Source organism: Mercurialis annua, linkage group LG7 (genome assembly GCF_937616625.2).
Source record: "Mercurialis annua linkage group LG7, ddMerAnnu1.2, whole genome shotgun sequence".
Lineage (NCBI taxonomy): Eukaryota > Viridiplantae > Streptophyta > Magnoliopsida > Malpighiales > Euphorbiaceae > Mercurialis > Mercurialis annua.
Window position 1 is genome coordinate 15,167,888 of NC_065576.1, and position 22,215 is coordinate 15,190,102.

A 22,215-nucleotide genomic window follows, 5' to 3' on the forward strand; every position below is an offset into this window, starting at 1 on the left:
TCTGGAATCAAGAAGAGACTTGGAGGTTTGAAAGGGAGATGGGTGGACGAACTGTACCACGTAATATGGGCTTACAGAACAATTCCTAGAAGAGCCACAGGAGAAACACCCTTCCTACTCACTTAAGGAACAGAGAATGTCCTTCCCGTAGAAATGGGAATACCCACACTTAGGGTACAGATCATAGACGAAGAGCACAATGAAGAAGCGATGAAGCTGTGCCTAGACCTGTTAGAAGAGAGAAAGCACCAAGCATTTGTACGCGCAGAGGCCTACTGCAGACAGATGACTAAGTATCATAATGCTAGAGTCAATGAACGAAGCTTTTCAGAAGGTGACTTAGTCCTTAAAAAAGCTGAAATAGGGAAAAGAGCCGCAGGAGTGGGAAAACTCGAGCCCAACTGGGACGGGCCGTACCGAGTCACTGAAGTTGTGGGCAAAGGAGCATATAGAATAGCTCATCTAGAAGGCACACCATTGCCTAGAACCTGGAATATCAAGAATTTGAAGAAATATTTCCAGTGAAAGATGTAACAACGAATAATGAATAAAGTTGCGTCTCGTATTCTTTCCATTTTTTAGCATCTATATTAAATTATCATGCACAAGTGTGACTCAATAAAAAGACGCAATGAAAAGCAAACGTAAATAGCATTCATAAAGTATCGCAATTGTTCAGAAATCCCAGAAAAGGAGAGTTTTCCATGAAACCCTCCAAGCAAAAGAAAATAAGCAAACAGAAGTACTATAATGAGAGTAGTACAAAAATTAGAAAGCTAGCTAAGGCCCAACATACGGCCAACTACACTTCCTCTGGATGGGTCGCTCCCTCCTTTGGACCAATCGTATCTTCTGAAATCTTCTCCTCAACATTCTCCTCGACTGAGTCAGAAGCCAAGGGATCACGATCCTGAGCATTATAAGTTTCAATACCAAAAGAATGAGAGTCCCTAACCAGGACCAGAGCTGTCTCAGTCACAGAGGTTTGACCCAATGGTCCCTTATCACCACAAACATCTGAGTCAAGACCAGATGTCTTCTCACCAGGATCTATGGCATCTCTCACACCTTCGCTGATAACGTCGGAAGGAAGCACTGGTGACACAGGTAATCCAGCCTTTTTAGCATCAACTTCAGCCGCAACACGCTAACCCAAAGCCCGGAGATCAATTGAAAGGAATTTGCTGATATCATAATCTGGATAATCTTCACGAACTATCTTGATCACAGTGGCGCAAAAGTCAGTCAGACATCCACTCATGTAAACGTTAGCATCTCGTTTGTTGTTTTGCTGATCTTGAGTCAGCCTTTCACATGAAGCCTGAAGTTGCAACATAGTAGCTTCGCGATCAGAAACTTTCTTCTCTAAGATCTTAATACGGTCCAGAGCTGTTTGATTCTGCTTGTTCAGTTTCACCCTCTCCGAAGACATAGAATCTCGTAATAGGGTCATTTCTTTCTCATGTCTCTGTTCCAACAATGCAGTCTCCTCCACCTTACAGGCGTTTCCCTGAATAAGCTGAAGACAGAAACACGAAATAAGAAAGAAAGAACACTAAAAACGGAGACATACAAACCAGTCACAAAAGAAAGAAGACAGTTAGAAAGGTTTACCTGTAACAAGGTAGAATCAATCCGGTCACAAGCACCAGATCCAGTACAACTGTCTCAAACCTCCATGTCCTTAGGAAATTGCACAAATTGGGAAAATAAAGAAGACACTTCGGGAGAAGAGGCAGACAACCCCTCAACATTTTGCTCTAACCATTCCCTAGGATTAGGACAGGAATCCAAGTTCTTCTTGAGACGTCTCGCAGACCCCTGTCTGGTCCAATCGCGGATATCTCGCCCTTTCTTACTAGAGGAGAAGGGCAACCCAGACTCAGGATTCTTATCAATCTTGACAACTGGCCGAGGAGGCAACGACAGCGATGCGGGCTTAGACCCAGTGATAACAGCCGAGTCATCATCAAAGGTAAGAGTCAAAGCATCAAGAAAATCATCCCCCATTCCTGCAAAAGCAATACAGATAAGTGTACATTCAATTATGATAGAGGCCAAGAAAAGACTAACGAGAAGCATACCCTGAGACACAGACGTCAAATCTACAAAAGATAGAGGTGAAGGAGAACGGCAAGACTGGGACAGTGTACCATCACTCTCAAGAGGCCCCTCAGTCACAGTGCGAGGAGGCAACTCAATATGAGGAAACTTACGGTGAAGGTATCTATCCATTAAGTCACAACAATTGAATAAATAGGACTGGGCATCATCTACTAAAGAATCTATTACCTCGGAGTCAATAGCACAAAGTGGGGAAACATACAGAGACTCAGAGTCATCAACCCAATCAGAGGGGAAATCAGCAAAGGCACTATCATGACTCACAACAAAGAAAGAACGCTGCCAACGTTTGGTAATTTTAGGCAAAGCATCAATCAGACGCCTACCCCGATGAGCAGCCAAACGATGATAAAACTCATTACTTCTACGAGTAATAAAGAAAAGCTCATTCAAAAGACCCAAAGTAGGAACCAGACCTTTGTCACAGATTAACTCGATAAAGCAACACAAGACTCGGATTGCGTTTGGATGAATCTGGCCTAAGGGGATCCCATACTCCTTAACAAAAGACTCAATCAATGGATCCAAAGGAAAACATAACCCGCAACAAAATTGTTCCCTATAGACAACTACTTTCCCATCACCCACATCCTCATTAGCACTCATGCGAGCGCCGCAGACAGAAAGGGAATACGCAACTGGTATCCCATAATCATCACGAATCTCGCTCAAAGACTCTCTATCAATATTAGTAACAAACAAACTTAAAGAATTACGGTAATCTACAGCAGCGCCAGAAGAAGGGAGAGACACAGAAGACCTAGTACACGTCATACTCAATACAAAAAATCAAGAAAGAAAATGAAACTTACCTAGAAACCACAAGGAAGAAGAAAGGCAAAAGGGAACAATGTCGATAAAGGAAAACAAAGAATTTTTTTGAAATGATCAGAGAAGAAGAAAATAAAAGAAAACGGAAAGAAAAGAAAATAAATTTAAAGAAGGATCTAGGAAACCGCAACAACAGTTACTAGATGGAAACATGGCGGACACTCAGGAGCATGAAATGATGGCAGTTTGAATTTTGAAAAACGGAATTGAAGAGGCAATTAATCCCAACGGATAAAAAGAAAAGGGACAGCCCGAAACAGGCCCAAAGATGACCCAGAAAAACAAACATAAATGCTTGAAAGACACAATCTTGTGGGGAGGGACTAATGATGGATATCACACCCGAAATAGTACCAGAAGACTGTAACAGGACGCAAGTCACAAACAATAAGACCATTCGCAGGTCCCTAACCCAGAATCCAACAGCAACCAACTGATCACATGGATAAGCTAGTCATCCCTAAAGATCAGGGATAAGGACAGAGTACAGCTAATCGTAACAAGAAGATGAGCTCAGAATGAAGGAGAAGACTCCTAACGCATTACAATGACGACAAGTGTATATATATATATATATTCAATCTTAGGTCAGGTAAACCCTAATTTCACTCATATTCACTCTCAACTCCATTCCAATCTATCTGACTTAGGCATCGGAGGGTATTCGAGCCAACACCGGCTCGAATCCTTCTAACCTATTTTCTCTTGTAGGTTGGATCAAACTCAAACCGGCAGATCAAGAACCATTAAGAATTTAATAAAAAGGAGCGCGATCGAGACTAAAGGAGATCGTAAGAAATATTATAAAAATAGAGTTTTAAGTCCCAAATTGGTAAATATTATTTTAATTCACGGAATTTATAATTAAAAGATTATTGACGGGAATTATTATTTTATTTATGAAGGTAGTATTGATTATTTGGATATCGGTAGTCATTGAAGCAAGAAATGAACGGAAAAATAGGAAGTGAGCTTTATGTCTCGGATTGAAATTTAAGCGTTTTAACTAAGAATAAATTAAAAGAAATTATCGGAATATAAAATAATAAGGTGTGAGAGTAGTAGTATTTATTTGGTTATAAATAATACAAAATTTATCGAGTTCAAACGATTAAGCGATCGGTGGACTAAAACGAGAAAACAAAAGTTAGAAAAAGAAGTGGTTTAAGTTGACAACTTAAAGGACCAAATGAAAACTTTGCCAATCTACAAATACCACTTGCACTAGAAGAATTAGATCAGAAAAGACATAATTTCAAGCAAAGAGAAAAGAAAGAAATGGAGATCATCAACTCCTTCTTCTCCAAGTTGCATGAAAAAATTCCAAAGTTTGTAGATACTTCATTTGTTTTAATCGATTTTGAGTGATTCTTGCGACGTTGGAACGAAGAAGGGATTGCCTACTGATCTAGAACATTAATTCAAGGTAAGGTTGATGCATTTCAGTTAGGATTTTGAAGGTTATTGGTTGTTTTGGTTGATGATGAGTTAAGATTGAGTTTTGATGCAAAACATTTAAAAGCTTGTAGAATCTTCGTGTGTTATCGGAATTGATTGATTCTCGCGGCATTGTAACGGGGAAGATATTGTCTAATGATCTAAGGCATAAATTCAAGGTAATAAAATCAATTGTTTGTTAGGGTTTTGAAGCTATAGGGTTGTTTGTTGATTGATAAGTTAAGGTTAAGCTTTTGAGCTGAAAATCATGTTGTATTTCCATGTTAAGTGAGTTTTCAGATGATTTTTTATGTTGGTGAGTTGTGAGGGTTAGATAGCATGTCATAATGATTTTTGTAGGGACAACCAGAGGCGGAGGAGCCGCCATACTTGCTGGACCGACGTCGAGCAGGGTCTCACGCCATGCTGGGCAACAGAAAAACGTGAGGGGCCTGAATAGGTGCTAGTTCGACGCGCCAGGGCTGGTCACAGCTAACCCTCCCTATTTCAGCAGGAGGAGGGTATGGTGAACAAGAAGGGGCCAAGCTACCCCTTCCCTTGTGTCTCGAGCGTGTTACACTCTATTTCGACGTGGTACTCTATTATTTAAAGTTGGTTTAAACGAGTACCAAACACACGATTTCTATATGGCTAAGGAAATGATAAAAAATATATGTAAAGGAATAAAATATGCTTTGGTTATTATAAACCATAAAAAATGCTAATTGATTATGAGTTATAAATTAAGCAATGTGTGCTTAAAGCGTGAAGTACGTTACTGATTTCAAGTACGGTTGCTTGAATGTTGGATTTTAAGATAGCAATTAAGAATTCTCGACCTAAGTTTGTAACTTAGAATTTTAATATTTGAGTTTACATTTATGAATGAAATGTTTATATGATATGAATATGTGGTAGACGCATCGACAAGCTATGAGATTGAAGGAATTGGCTTAACAAGGTTCGGTCAACATAAATATCGTAAATTTTGGTACCGGTTTATGTGAGTTATACTTTACTTTTGCATATTATTATATAAAAGCTTATTGATATAGTATAATTATAGTATTAAAGGCATTGCATATTGTATGAATTATTTGTATTGTATATTGTTTTGTTGATTGTTTTTGTGTATTAAAACCGGTGTACGATCCGAGAAAACAAGCTACCTATTAGGTGTCAATAGGTTGTGTGATCACCAGTGTCGGGTAAGTTTTAGCAAATAGAAATAGATTAACTCCTTTGTGTTAGACACGAGGTTAACTCAGTGGAATTATCTCGGGACCTGTGTCTAGTGAGTTGAACTCGGGAAAACTATCTCGGGACTCACATCTTGATCGTTTGGATTTAAGTAATCATACTAGTTTAACTCGGTCAAACTATCCCAGGACTGTATCAATTGGTATACGTTAAATTTGGTCGAACTATCTCGGGACTTTACCAAAAGGATTTGAGAAATCAAACTCGCTTGTTAATACTAGGAAATACCTAGTTCAGGATTGTTTGCAGGATTAGGGTTTCAATAGGATCAAATACTTGTCTCATATTATATGTTTGTATATATGTTTTGTTTTAAAATGCGATGTTATTTTTATAATACCGTTAGTAACGTACAATCTCACTCAGCATAGTCTGACTCCGTTGTTGTTAATAAAATTAGGTGCTTAGAGTTTGGACTTGACTAGTGTCCACCTTTTTGATCCGGAAGTCAACTTTCGGCATGTATTTTCCTGACTTCCGTAGTGCTGCAGTAGTAGGTTTCTTTTGACAGGGTCATGGCCTGAGACAACAATGTATTGTGACAATTGTTTATGCTTGTTGTTATATGTATATATCTTTTTGTAGGCTACGTTAGACATCGTTTTGTGCCACAAAGCTGAAAAATTGTCGCGCAGAAGCTCGGCCGGCTGAGACCTGGAAAAGTTGCGCAACACTTTTTCAGCTGCACAAACTCTAACTTCAAAACCTCATAACTCCTTGTAGACACGTCAGAATGAGCTCATTATTGATTTTACGAAAAGCTTACGATGTCTAATTTATTTGTTGTGAAGAACACAAAGAAAATTGAGGTCTATAAATTCTCCAACACTTTCAATCAATGCAGCAGGGTCAGATTCACAAGTATGCATTTTTGCTCTTGGCGTCTTTTTTCATCAGATCTTCGCTACATTCTAATATACTACAATTATGATCCCAAAAGGCTTCCAAATGGGTTAAATCTCATAAAATATGCCGACATGGTTCAGGTTTGGTTTGGGACTTGGTTGATTTTCTTAAACTTGACCCGAATCCTTCTAGCTCTGACTATTTTTGCATTTTGACTCTATTTTATTCATAAATACTCCAGAAATATTAGATATTTAAATTTTTCATAAAAAAATATAAAACAAGTAAAATTAACTAAAAATGCTTATATTTTACATAATACAACACCAAGATGTAGTAAATAAATGATATGAAAATTATTTAAAATATAAGCTTATAGGTTGCTTTTGACAGAGTCATGGCTTGAGACAGCAATGTATTGTGATAATTGGTTATACTTGCTGTTAAATGTATTTATCATTTTGTAGGCTACGTCAGACATCATTTTATGCCACAGAGTTAGGAGCCCGTGATGTGACCTAGATACACTAGTGTATTTGTACATCGCCGGGCTAGTACATACGTGGTACGGAAGTACTACGCCCTTATATTTTGTATCGATAAAACTAGTGTATATATGTTTGCTTTCATTTGTATGGTCATCATATGTTTGATTGTTTATGAATTGTTTTAGTGATTTTAGACTTGCTACTGGTTTCGAGCTACCACTCCCATTCCCTAGAGCCGGTCTCGGCTCAATAATTTGGGTCATGACATTTTTATAGTTTAAATATTTTTAAATATTAAATGGATCGTGTTAGTCGTGTCGTGTTAGTTGTGTAATTATGTTAATCGTGTTACCCGTTTATCTTAACATGTTAATCGTGTCGTGTCGTGTCACTCGTTTAAAATTCGTATCGTGTTAGGGTTGAAGGTTATGACATGATTAGTTTAACGAGTCGTGTTCGTGTTGACTCTAGTTGTGTCAACAGAGTGGATTGACACGATATGTTTACGACCCGCCAACCCATCTTGACACTCCAAAAAGCCACCATGCCTCTACACATGCAACAACTTCTAGGGAAATTTCGTCCTTTTTGGAGGATGAATCCGAGTTCTCCTTCTTCAAAAAAAACTGCAGGTATTCGAGTTAGCTTTTTAGGGTCGTTCGAATCAGTTAAATCGGATGTCGGAAAAAAACGTTATGCTATAAATATTCGGGCTGTTATTTGTACCTTTTTTTAAAAATAGTTGGGTATATATGAAAACAAATTTTAATCTACTGAATATTCTTTTTTATATGGTGTAGCTATTACCATGTGTCCACACATGCAGCAGGTTCAAGGGAATTTCATCCGTTTTTTAGGACGAATCCGTATCGGATGTCTTCTTGAAAATTGTAGGTATTCGAGTGACCTTTTCAGAGACGTTTAAATCAATAAAATCCGACATTAAGAGAACGAGTTATGACATAAATACTCAATCAAATATATATATATATATATATATATATATATATATATATATATATATATATATATATATATATATATATATATATATATATATATATATATATATATATATATATATATATATATATATATATATATATATATATATATATATATATATATATATATATATTTCACCATGATGTACACAAATAATAGCATTAAGGCAACTTTCATCCCTTTCCAAGTCGAATCCGGATGGGACGTCTTCATAAAAATTGTAGGTATTCGAGTTACCTTTCAATGGAAGTTTGAATTAATGAAATCCGATGTCGGAAAAACGAGTTATGATAGAAATACTCAATCTGAATATATATAGATTTCACCATGCTACACACATGCATCATCTTTAAGGAATCTTCTGTCCCTTTTCAAGGTCGAATCCAGATCGGATGTCTGTATGAGAGTTGTAGGTATTTGAGTTAAATTTCCATGGACATTGAATCAATGAAATCTGACGTTGGAAAAACGGGTTATGATATAAATACTCAAACTGTGTAGATGCAGATTTCACAAAGCTGTATACAACATCTTCGAGGGCACTTTCGTCCCTATTCCAGGTCGAATCCGGATTGGATTACTTCATGAAAGTTGTAGACATTTCAACTACCTTTCTATGAACGTTTGAATCAGTTAAATTCGACATAGGAAAAATGTGTTATGACAGAAATACCCAGGCCGGGTTTCAAAAATATATTTATATCCTCTTTATTTCGCTTGAATAGCCAACAATTATTAATAACTTGAAAATAATAAATTTCTGTTAAAGAAAAATCATGGAGAAGTTGAACGCGTATTGAATTATTTAGATAAAATAGATTACATAAATTAATAAAAACGAGGCATTCAGATTGAAATTCGAGGTCGAATGGTAAACGAAAAAGGGTCATTTATGCCTCCAAGGTTTGTTTATAGGATTAAGTGCGCCCCTAACGTCCGGAAAGGTTCAAATATGCCCGTAACGTCTTTAAAAATGAACAACCAGACCCTGATTTTGACTCATAAATGAGACGTTGGGGGCCTGCTTGTTCACGTTTTATGATGTTAGGGGCATATTTAAACCTTTCCGGACGTTGAGGGCTTCCTTGATCATTGAGTCAAACATTAAGGACTTAAATGACCTTTTTCCCAATGGTAAATTATAAATTAATAAAAGTAACAAATATTTAAATTAAAAAAATTATAACTTAATAATTATTATTTTATTAAATTTTTAATATTTTAATATTTTTTGAAAATATGTAGTAGGTATAATCTTTAATAAATAAAAACATTTATTAAGTTTAAATGATTAAATTTATTCATATTAACTAATTATATGTAGGAGAGCTATTCACTCTCTTTATTCATGAGTGTGAAATTGTAACTATTACAATGTATAGATCATTCTATTTCAACAAATTCAGTAGGTAATAAGTAACTTTTGTCTTAGTATATCATTAAAATACTTGGCTAATATTAACCTGGACTGGTCCAGCACTGGACTGAAGTCCGACTCAGTTGAGAGACAACATTTAGTATCCAAAAATTTAGTTGGAGCGGCACAGAGATGTCATTTATTTTATCCAAACTTTTAAATGGTGGCATATTATTTATAGCTTTATTTTATAAATTGGTTATCAAATTATAGATGTAGAAAGAAAATGTTGAACAATCATACAACAAGCTGATAAACATATTATTAAAAAAACTATAAATGGATCGAAGTTTTGAAAAAAAACTATAATTAGATTATTATTTTATAATTTTTTATATTTTGATAACTACTTCATAAAAACACAATAGTGAGGCAGCAATTTTTTTTTATAATAAGATAACTATTTTATAAAGAAATTATAGTTTGTACTTGGTAGTCATAAAATTATATAACCCGATTTTCACATTATTCAGTAACTAGGTCGATGTCCGCGTGTTGCGCGTGTGCGATTGAATAGTTTTATAATTTTTGAAATATTTATTTTTTTTATTTATAAATTTCTCCAAATTTTTAATTTGTATTAAATTAAATAATTTGACATTTCATATTAATTAAATTCTTATAATTTTTAATATATAATATAGTTAATTTTAGTGACTAGCCTTTAAAAACTCGTATTTATTAAATTATAAATATTATTTATAATATAATGCTTTAAATTTCTAGCCATAGATTGTTTTAAATTATATTAATCATATTTTAATTGGTTTAAATTTAAATTAAATTTAAAAAATACATTTTGTTTTGTAACATATAAATATCAATTATATATCAAAACTATTTAAATTTTATAACTTATAAGTTTAAATAAAAAAATTCAACTTTATATATAAAATTAATAATTAATTAATTTTTATTAATTAATTGATGGAGTCTGCCTTCTGAACCAGTGAGTAAGACCTGCAAAACAGGGTAGAAGCTAACCGGACGGTGGTTGTCCGATTAACTCTCCGATGCTAAAGTCAGTTTAGAGCTTTGAGCAGCGTTTTGAGTATATGAATGTAATTGTGATTCTAGGCATACCTCGTGCTCCTTTTATAGTAGTCGAATATACCTAGTAGAGTTGTATTAGGCAGGTGAATCCTACTTTATAGGGATTCGGTAATATCGTAGAGATTCTCCTGATTTGTCGTGATCTACCTTAATCTGATAAGAGTCCTATTTAGGAACGTCTTCCTAAATAGTCTTATCTTCCTAAAGTAGAGCTTATCCTTCCATATGTAGTGTTTGTGTCCGAATAGGACAATACTTCCATACTTAGTCGATTACCCGAATCCCGGACCTGACGCGCTTTCGGCGGATCATGTGGGATTCGGTCTTTGTAGGCATATCTTCGAATCTCTAAGGATTCGGTCTTTATTAGCATGTCACCGAATTATAAGAGATTCGGCGTCTCCTTCATATCTTCGGATCTTTAGGGGGAGTCCGGTATCACCTGAGAGTGGATCTCCTGCAACTCGGCTCCATTATACTTACAATAGGATTCGGTATCCATCATTAGCCCCCCCGCAAGTGAGCTGAAGTAGTTTGGCATTTATGCCTTAGTGGATTTTAGCTCTTTTGGAGCTGAGTTCCCTTATATGGGCGAGTCGTTTAATATTCTAAGCGAGTCGTTTAATATGTTTGTGGGCGACGTTTCATCTTTAGTAAGATTCTGCGTTGCCACGTGTCGTCTATCAGTAGAGGGTTATGACTGGATGAAGGACAAGTGTCTTCGTGCGCTATTAGTTGGTCCTTATTTGTAATTATGGGATCTCGTCTTTTCAGTTTCTTTGGTTCAGGCTATATAATTGCTCATTTTCTTTCATTTTCCTTCTTCTTCAATCTTTGCTTTTTCTGCAACTGCTAAATTTTCGATTTCTTCAAGCTTTCTGTGGGTTTCCTTCTTCTGCTTTCAAGATTCCTCGTTTTGAAGTTGCTCCTTATCTTTCTTTCGATCCTGCGTATTTGCTTGCGAGGTATTTTACCTTTTCACTAATTTAATTTCTTGGTAGTTTGCAGTTTTGATTTTATTCCTCTTGTTCTTCTTGTTCTTCGTCTTTTCCTTTCTTTTGATCTTTTAGAATTTTAATTTCATCATCACTCCGTGTTTCCCCCCCCATTTTAAAATTTTTAAAATGTCAGAAGTAACTGAGGGGGCGAAGGGTGCTCGTGACGAGTTAGAATATACCCGGAGCTCCTTGTCAAGAGAGCAGATACTTGGTTATGCCGAGGAATTTAATTTTCCTGAGTCATATGTTATTCTGAGGCCGGCAAAGTTGTATCGGGCGAATCATAGCACCGATTCGCCTTCCAAGATAGTAATTTTTCATGAACAGCTTTTAGCGGGTCTTAGGTTTCCCTTAGAGTCTTTAATTGTAGAGGTCTGTCATAATTTAGGTGTTCCTTTGGGTCAACTTCATCCGAACGCGATTCGCCTTCTTTGTTCTTTTATGGAATCGTGTAGGGTTCGGATGCAGGAGCCTTCGCTTGCTCTTTTTAATTATTTTTATGTTTTCTCCCGCCGAAAGGGTGAGGAATTTATTTTTGCGGGTGGTCGACCGAATCGGTCTCTTTTTAGTCTTCCATCTTCTTTGAAGGGTTGGACCCCTAAGTTTTTCTTGGTTCAACATTCTTCTTTTTCTTCTTTTTCGCGGAGTTTTACTTCTAGCAAAGTTTCGCTTACTGATGTATCTGATCTGGCTGATGGGGAGAGGGACTTCGCCTTGTCTTTGTTGTCGGATTGTCGTATTGATAAGCCCAAGTACAGCGTTCTTTTAGAACGATATTTGAGTCGCCGTGAAATACTTTTGGCGGGTCTTCCCTTAGAAGGTATTTTTCTAATCTTTTGTTGTTATGTTTTGTTTTGTAGGATGTCGACTTCTCTTGAACATTTGCTTGATAATTTTCATGTCGATATGACTGTAGATATGGGCGAGGTCACTAGCGGCGTTCCTAATCCATCTACGATCGCCGTGCCGAATCCGACGCCTTATTCGGTGAATCTTGATCCTGCTTCTGGCGATCAGGTTCCTGCTGCGACTTCCGAGTCGCCTCTGCTTCCTTCGAAGGAATCAGTTCCTTCTCTGAAGGGGTTTCCTACCGCCGGCCAGAAGGGTCCTGCTGAGGACCAGGCTGGAGCTTCTGCCAAGCGTCCCAAGAAGAAGAAATCTTCTGGGGTGTCTATCGAGGAGGCACCTCGGTTTGCAGCTTGGGCGGACGCACAAAATCCGCCTCGGCTTTCAAACGTCGCCATTCTTCATGCTTGCATGGAGAATATTATGATAAAAGAGGACATCGAGTCCATTGATCGCGAACATGGCGATAGTTTAGCTGAGTTCGCCTGTCTCGGCGGTTTTTCGGTATGTTTGTCTTTTTTTACTTTATATTGTGATTTGCTTTGATAATTTTCTTAATTGTTGCTTTCTTTTGTAGGTGGTCCAGTCCATCGCTGTTCTGGAGCGCCGCCGAAGGGATGCGGTGGATCAATTGAAGAAGCTTCAGAAGGATTCTGAGTCTTGGCTCTCCGAGAAGCAAAAGATGGAGGATGAAGCTGGCGAGGCGACTGGTCTGATCCAACAGCTGAGGTCCTCCGTATCTGCCAAGACTCGGGAGATTTCCGCCTTAGAGGCTCGGGTTCGAACTTTGTCCGATGAAGTCGAGTCTCTAAAGTCTTCTTCAGATGCTCTCACTAAGGAGAGGGATGATCTGAAGAAAGAAGAGGGGCGTCTCCGCCGGCGTTTGGGTGACTCTGGGAGTTTTTATTCCCAAGTCATGACTCATTACCGGTTGGCGATTGGGGCAAAGCTGCGGGAGCAGAATCCTGGCGTCGATCTTTCTGGAGTCAATCAGTTGGATCCTGCTTCTTTGGCGAAGGAGGTGAAGGCGAAGCTTGATAAGCAGAAACAAGATGCTCTGAAGAAAGCTTAATTTTTATTTTCTCCCTTTTGTATTTTTTGCTTTTTTGTATTTTTTGCTTTTTTGTATTTTTTGCTTTTGTCTTCTTTTTGTATTGGATCGTAGGCGGATCTTTTGACCATTGCTTTTCTTTAGTTGTAGAGTTAATCTAAACTCGCTTGTTATTTTGAGAAGTTAGTCTAAACTTCTGCTGTTGTGATTTATTTGTAGGTCCGAACGGATCCTTTTATTTATTTGACTCGGACGAGTCTAAATTGTTTTTAACTAAGATTCGAACGATTCTTGTTAAATTATATATATTAGGTCTCGAGCGAGCCTATAAAATTTGCTTCTCATCGCCAAATCGCCTTTTATTTCAAAAATGGAAATAAGTACATGCCATGAATTAATCTATTGATAATACTTTCTCAGGTGCTCTACATTCCAATATATGGGTACCATGGACCCAGTTATTGTCTTTAGTTTATATGCGCCCTTGCCAGTAGCTTCTTCTATAATGAAGGGGCCTTCCCAATTAGCCTGCATTTTCTTTACTCCTGCGTTACCTCTGCCAACTTTCGCGTTTCGTAAGACCAGATCGCCTCTTTGAAATTCTCTAAAATTCATTCTTTTGTTATGGTATCTTGCAGCTTGCTTCTTGTATGTAGCGGCTCGGGCTGCCGCTTCATCCCTTCTTTCCTCTAGTAGGTCTAGACATAGCCTTGTTCTAACCTCGTTAGTTTCTTCTTCTAGATAGTTTACTCTGATACTGGGTATGCCAATTTCTACTGGAATTACTGCTTCAGTACCGTAGGCGAGCCTGAAAGGTGTTTCGCCAGTTCCTTTTCTAGGAGTTGTTCTGTATGCCCATAGAACGCTGTATAATTCTTCTGCCCAGTTCTCCTTATACTGAGAAAGTCTCTTTTTTATTCCTTGTGCTATGGTTCGGTTGGTGACTTCTGTCATTCCGTTTGTCTGAGGGTGCGCCACCGAAGTAAATTTCAAATTGATCATCAGTCCTTTGCAAAATGCCTTGAACCGCTTGCAATTGAATTGTTTTCCGTTGTCTGCTATTACAGTGTGGGGTATGCCGAATCGGCATATTACTTCGTTCTTGAAGAATTCCTCTACTTTGGCTGCAGTGATGGTTGCGACAGGCGCTACCTCTACCCATTTTGTGAAGTGCTCTATTGCGACGATTAGGAATTTCACTTGGTGTTTTCCCGTTTCAAACGGTCCAACTATGTCAATCCCCCATGTGGCGAACGGCCACGGGCTCTCCATTGATCCTTGAGGTACTGCTGGTATACGACTGATGTTGTCGTGTCTTTGGCATTTATCACATTTCTTGACTAATGTTTTCGCGTCTTCTTTGATGGTCGGCCAGTAGTATCCTTGGAGTATTGTTTTTCTTGCAATGGTGACTGCTCCTTCGTGTGCTCCGCATATTCCTTCGTGGATTTCTTTTAAGATGGATTCTCCTGTCTGAGGCGAGACGCACCTAGACCATGGATGAGTCAAGGAGGTTCGGTAGAGAACTCCGTTGTGAAAAGAGTAGTTGGCAGATTTTCTGATGGTGCGAATGGCTTCGACTTTGTCTGTTGGTAACTCGCCACGGTCTAGATATTTGATCAATGGAGTCATCCAGGAGTCGGCCTCCTCGACTGCCATGACTTCTGTTTTTCTGGTGCTTGGCGATTCGAGAATTTCCTTTAACTGCATTTTAGCGAATAGATCTCCGAGTTCTGATGCTGATTTGGCGATGGCGTCGGCTTCGGTGTTTTCCTCTGTCGGGATTTGAATTATTTCCCATTGTCCTCCTTGTGCTTCCAGCTGTTGGAGCTGTGTTTTGACTTGACTCAGGTATTCGATCATCCCTGTTTCTTTGGCTTGATATTCTCCCTTGACCTGGTTTACCACCAGCTGGGAGTCGCTATAGATCTTTAGGATTTCCGTTCTTATTTCTAATGCGAGGCCGAGGCCTGCGATTAGGGCTTCGTACTCAGCTACATTGTTGCTGGCGGTGAATTGGATGTTTACTCCATATTCGATTCTGATTTTTTCGGGTCCTTTGAGGATGACTCCTGCTCCAGCTCCTTTTTCATTCGACGCTCCGTCTACGTGGAGTTCCCATACCAAGGCTGGTTTGGGCTGGCCAGTCTCGGTTGGAGTTATTTCTGCTACAAAGTCCGCCAAAGCTTGTGCTTTTAGAGTCGGACGAGGTTCGTATCTTATGTCGTGTTCGCTGAGTTGGATGGACCAGTGGACTAATCTTCCGGAAGTTTCTGGTCGTTGGATCGCCTTTCGCAATGGTTGATTTGTTCTTACCACAACGTTGTGACTTTGGAAGTAGTATCTCAGCTTTTTAGCTGTGGTTAATACGGCCAGTGCCATTTTTTCGATCTCGGGGTATCGTGTCTCCGCGCCTTTCAGGACTCGACTAATGTAGTAGATTGGCTTCATCTCGTTATCTTCTTCCCTCACCAGCACTGTCCCGATAGTCTCGTGTGTGGTGCTGATGTATAGATATAGCGTCTCCCCTTTCAGCGGTCTGCTGAGCAATGGAGGGGTGACGAGGAACTTCTTTATTTCTTCAAAAGCGTTCTCGCAGTCTTCATTCCATTCAAATTTTTGTGTTCCTTTGAGGGCTTTGAAGAAAGGCAAGCATCTTTTTGCTGAGCAAGACATGAATCTACCGAGTGTTGTGATTCGCCCGTTGAGTTTTTGAACTTCATTTATGTTTCTTGGTGCCTTCATGTCCATAATTGCTTTGATCTTCTCGGGGTTCGCCTCTATTCCTCTTTGAGATATCATAAATCCCAGGAATTTCCCGCCTTGTACACCGAACGTGCATTTGTCAGGGTTCAGCTTCATTCCAAACTTATTCAGTATGTTGAATGTTTCTTCAAGATCTTTTGCATGGGTTTCTTCCTTCTCTCTCTTGATGATTAGGTCGTCTACATACACCTGGACTCGTTTTCCTATCTCGTCTTTGAACATGAAATTCATGAGCCTTTGGTATGTCGCTCCAGCGTTTTTCAAACCGAAAGGCATTGCCGTGTAGCAGTAAGTTCCTCCCTCCGTGATGAATGAAGTTTTTTCCTGGTCTTGCTCCTTCATCTGAATTTGGTGGCAGCCTTGAGCTGCGTCGGCTAGGCTATACATCGCGTGTCCAGTAGTAGAGTCCACGAGTTGATCGATGTCTGGGAGAGGGTAGCTATCTTTAGGACACGCTTTGTTTAGATCGGTGTAATCTACACACATTCTATTTTTTCCGTTGGCTTTCTTTACGATAACTACGTTAGCTACCCACTCGGGGTAGTGGACTTCTCGTATGAATCCTGCTTTCTCCAGTTTTTCTACTTTTTCAGCGATTATTTTCTGTTTTTCTTCCGAGAACTTCCTTTTCTTTTGCTTCACCGGGTTCGCCGCTTCTGCTACATTTAGATCATGAGTAATGACTTGGGGGTCTATTCCGACTATTTCTGACGCGTTAGCAGCGAAGGTTTTGACGTTGTTTTTCAGCATGGCCGTGATTTCGCTTTCGATCTTTGGGTTCATGTTTGCGCCGAGATTTACTCTTTTCTCCTTGTCGAGTTGGAGTTTCTTTGTTTCGCCTTCTGGTGCTGTTTCTTTTTCTTCGATGTCGTGATTAAGGATTTCTTCTATTGCCATTGTTTCGCCTGATTCTTTTATTGCTTGTTCGTAGCACGTTTTCGCCTCGGCTCGGTTTCCTTGTATCGTGATAATTCCTTGTTTCGTCGGTATCTTCATGGTTAGTGCCTTTATGCTTGTCACGGCGGCTGAGTCGTGGAGGAAAGGTCTCCCCAGTATCGCGTTGTATGGCAGGTCGATTTCTACGACACTAAACCGTGTAGGTAATTCCTCGCTTTTCCTTGTCCTTCCTAGCTTGACATCGAGTGTAATTGTTCCGTTGGGCTTAATTGGCAAGCCCCCAAATCCTACCACAGGCGTGGCATTTCTTTTTAGTTCCGCTAGGTCTCTTCCTAGGCTTTCGTAGGCCTTTTTTGTTATTAGGTTTATTGCGCTTCCTTCATCGATCAGGATTCTCTCAACGTTCCAGTGTTCGATGATCATGGCCACTACCAGAGCTTCGTTGTGCTCTTCAGCTATTCTCCCGAAGTCTTCCCCGTCAAAAGTTACTGGAGGAGGAGTTGAAGGAGTTGAGAGTTCTGTTGCTTTTCGTTTTCTCTGTGACGTTTGATTCTTCAGGTTTACTCTTTCAGAAGTCATCTTCTTCAATGAGATTTGTTTTTGAGTTCAGAAAAGCTCCTTCTTTTGAAGTTTAGTTAAGCTTTTCCCACAGACGGCGCCAATTGATGGAGTCTGCCTTCTGAACCGGTGAGTAAGACCTGCAAAACAGGGTAGAAGCTAACCGGACGGTGGTTGTCCGATTAACTCTCCGATGCTAAAGTCAGTTTAGAGGTTTGAGCAGCGTTTTGAGTATATGAATGTAATTGTGATTCTAGGCATATCTCGTGCTCCTTTTATAGTAGTCGAATATACCTAGTAGAGTTGTATTAGGCAGGTGAATCCTACTTTATAGGGATTCGGTAATATCGTAGAGATTCTCCTGATTTGTCGTGATCTACCTTAATCTGATAAGAGTCCTATTTAGGAACGTCTTCCTAAATAGTCTTATCTTCCTAAAGTAGAGCTTATCCTTCCATATGTAGTGTTTGTGTCCGAATAGGACAATACTTCCATACTTAGTCGATTACCCGAATCCCGGACCTGACGCGCTTTCGGCGGATCATGTGGGATTCTGTCTTTGTAGGCATATCTTCGAATCTCTAAGGATTCGGTCTTTATTAACATGTCACCGAATTATAAGAGATTCGGCGTCTCCTTCATATCTTCGGATCTTTAGGGGGAGTCCGGTATCACCTGAGAGTGGATCTCCTGCAACTCGGCTCCATTATACTTACAATAGGATTCGGTATCCATCATTAATCAATATTTTTGATATTTTCAATATAATAATATAAATTATTTTATATCTCATAATTAAATTTTTAATCTTTATAGTATTATTTTTATAATTTTTTAATAAAGTTATTTTTAATAAGATGTATTATTAATTTATTTATTAATTTAATATAATTATACAATAAAATTTATTGATTGGTTTTAAAAATTCATTTGTATAACTTACAATAAATTAAATTATTAAACTTATTAATACTAATTAAATATTTAATTTATTAATAAGATATAATATTACTATAAATTATTGATTAAAGTTTACAAAACTTTCTCATATAAAATAACCTATAATTATTATTATTACATTAAAACTATAAAGTTTGTCATTAAGTTTTTTAAATTTTATTAATTAAAATTTTAAAATCTCTTTATAAATTTACAATGCTAAATGTATAACACATTATAATTTTTATATTTATATTTTATGTTTAACCTTTAAGATAAAAAAAATTATTTTGATAAAATCAAATGTTCAGACTTTATCTCTTTAATTTGAATGTGTTTGTATTTTATTATAATATTGATTGGTTTTAACATTTTAACTACTACATCGATCACTCCTAGTAATCTATACTATAAGTTATCATTGTAGTACAAACAGAAAGATACTGTATACTTTTAAAGTATGTATATTTAACATAAATTCTTATCATATATAATGCTAATAACATTTAATAAATTAATATAAAATTTAGTTTTATACAATTTTAAAGATGAATGGTAGCATATTGATTTTTCATTTATAAAGGCATCAAAAATTATATTTAGATAAAATTTAATTATTCCTATACCTTTTATAGTTTATGATGAACATATATATGACTTAATCATGCTTAATAAAAAAATTAAAGTTCAATTTATATTTATACATTTATAAGTGGACATACTTTTATCTTTTTTAAAATAAAATCTAACACACAAATATTGGCCTCAACTCACATGATCCCTCTCAATTTCTATAAAAATGACAAATACAAAAAAAAAATAAGAAAAAGGTACTGAGAATATAAAAATTAATAACTTTTTACCCCTATAATATATCAAAATTCTATGAAAAAAGGGGAACGCAAAAGTACAAGACAGCCCTTCAACTTATTTTTGGCTCAAATCAACCCTCATAGTTCTAAAATCGAATAAAAAAACCCCTCCGTCCCTAACAGATATTAAATGGGTGACGTGGCACTAGAAAAAAAGTTCAAAAACACCCTCAATTTTTAAAATACTTACTAAATTCATATTTTAAAGTTTTTGTATCATTTTATCCTCAAAAAAAGTTTAAAAATACTATTAACTTTAAAAACACGTACCAATTTTAAAATTATAATGTTTTTGTATTAGTTCACCATTTTCTTTCTAATTAACTCTAATTAATTTTTTTATTAAAATCAATTAAAAATTGAACCGCCATAACCCGACACTCTCAGAACAAACAACAACAGGCACACCAGATTAACCAATTAAATTAAATAAAAATAATTAAATCAAACTTAATCTAATTAAAACCTATTTCAAAATCCCAAAATTAACGCCAACCGCGAAATCACGGTCAGTCCCAAAACAACTGCAGATTCAAAAATCACTACTGGTTGGATCTGTTCACTAACATCACCATAATATATCGCCGAAAAACCGTAAAAATTTAAATAGATTTTTTTAATTATTTTTTTCCGATTCCGGAGACCACCGATGGGTCTGAACATACCCACCACGGTTATGTAATATTATTTTAACTTTATTCTTGGAGTCTTTTTTCAATTTAATAATTGAATTGTTGGTAAAAGATTAACTTTTCAATTAGATTTATTTATTTGATATAATTAAATTAAATTTAGAATCGAATAAAATTTATTATTTGGTTTTTAAAAATTACTTCATTTCTAAAACATATGTTAACGTAAAATTATTAATTTATTAATATAAACAAAATTTTACAATTTTATAATATAATACAATTTAAATTTAATGATTCAACATAAAAAAAACTTTTGCATTCAATTGCTTAAAAACATTACTAATATACTAAACTTCTTGCTTTTTATAACCATAGTTTTTTTATAAATTCTATTTGTTTATACTTTAAATAACTACAATGTAATTATTATTTTATGCCAAGAATCCAGTCTTTCACTCCAGAATGAAACACATGGCTCTCTCCTTCCACTTCGTCAAAGACAACTTCAACTCGGCCAAATTCGCATTCAACATGTCGCCAGCAAAGATCAATTGGCTGACATTCTCACCAAACCGCTGCACAAGACTTCATATCATGAGTTACGAACCAAGATTGGACTCACGTATCAGACGTCCATCTTGCGGGGGCGTATTAATCATATCAATGTACAAATCAAAAAATCCTTACCAATATTGACAGTCAAGAAAATCAACAATCATCCTATCAATCACCTGCTACAATCAAGAGAAATTAATCATGTTCATATTATAAATATAGGAAATTTATATTAGTGTATCATTGTAATTATGTCAATTATTCTTGCTATACTCAACATTGTAATCCTATAAATATGTACCTCATTCAATAGTAAATAAACACACAATTTCAAAAAACATTCACCTACCTTGTCTTATAGCGGACCCACCGACGGGTGGGTCTGTTCTATTTGAACTGATCCACCATAGGTGGGTCTGAAAGAATGGACCCACCTACGATGGGTCGGTGGTTGTCCGGCAAAAAAATTAATTTAATTATTATTTAATTTCTAAACGGTTTTAAAGGTAAAAGTGTATTCAGGTCTTTAATTTAAAATTTTAAAGGGTTCAATTTAGAAATTATTGAAAAATGTTAATCTGTTATACCGGTGGTCATTTATTCCGGGAGTGTCGGGTTACAATGGTATAATTTTAAATTGATTTAAAGAAAAATTATTATAGATAATTAGGAAAAAGAGGGTGAAATAAAACAAAACAAATTATAATTATAAAATTGATAAATTAAAAATTAAGAGTAATTTTGAACCTTTTATTAGAGTTAAATGATACAAAAAGTTTGAAATTATGAATTTGGTAAGTATTTTAAAAATTAAGGGTGTTTTTGAACTTTTTTCTAGTGCCACGTCACCCATTTAACGTCTGTTAGTCAAAGTTAGGGGGAGGGGTTTTTTTGTTTGATTTTAGAACTGTGAGGGTTTGTTTAGCCAAAAATAAGTTAAAGGGTTGTCTTGTACTTTGGGTAAACTTGGAGGGTTTTTTTGTACTTTTTGCCAAAAAAAGTTATATCCATTTTGTATAGATATTAACGACATCTTAATATAATAAAAAAACTTATGAAAAATTTGAACAATAGAGGATTACCGAAAACACATACCATGATAGTAGCCAGCAAATCACATCTTTCCGAAAGAAGAATTCATCTATGGTGTGGTCTATTGCGTGAGCAAAGAGTAAGAGACACACGTAGATATATAGTACTTACTTGTCATCTTCAATGTGAAAAACTCTTAAAATTTTATAACTTATAAACATAAATAAAAACTCTCTAAATTTCATAATCATTAAATTTTAAAAAATATTTCATATTCTTAACATATAATAACATATTAACAAAATAAATTTTAAAATTTAAGTTTTAGTTTAAATAACATTATATTAGATAAATATAATGTTCAATAAAATATATTTTAAAATTATCAATTAATTTAATATAATTATTAAATAAAATTAGTTGATTGATATAAAAGAAATTATTTTTATAACTTGCAATAAATTAAATTATTGAACTTTTTAATATAATTAACATATACAGTTTTAATTTTTTATTTTTTATAACATATAATATTTATATTTTATGGATTATAATTTATAAAAACAAAATCTAAACAATATAAATATATTAAAACTTTTAAAAAG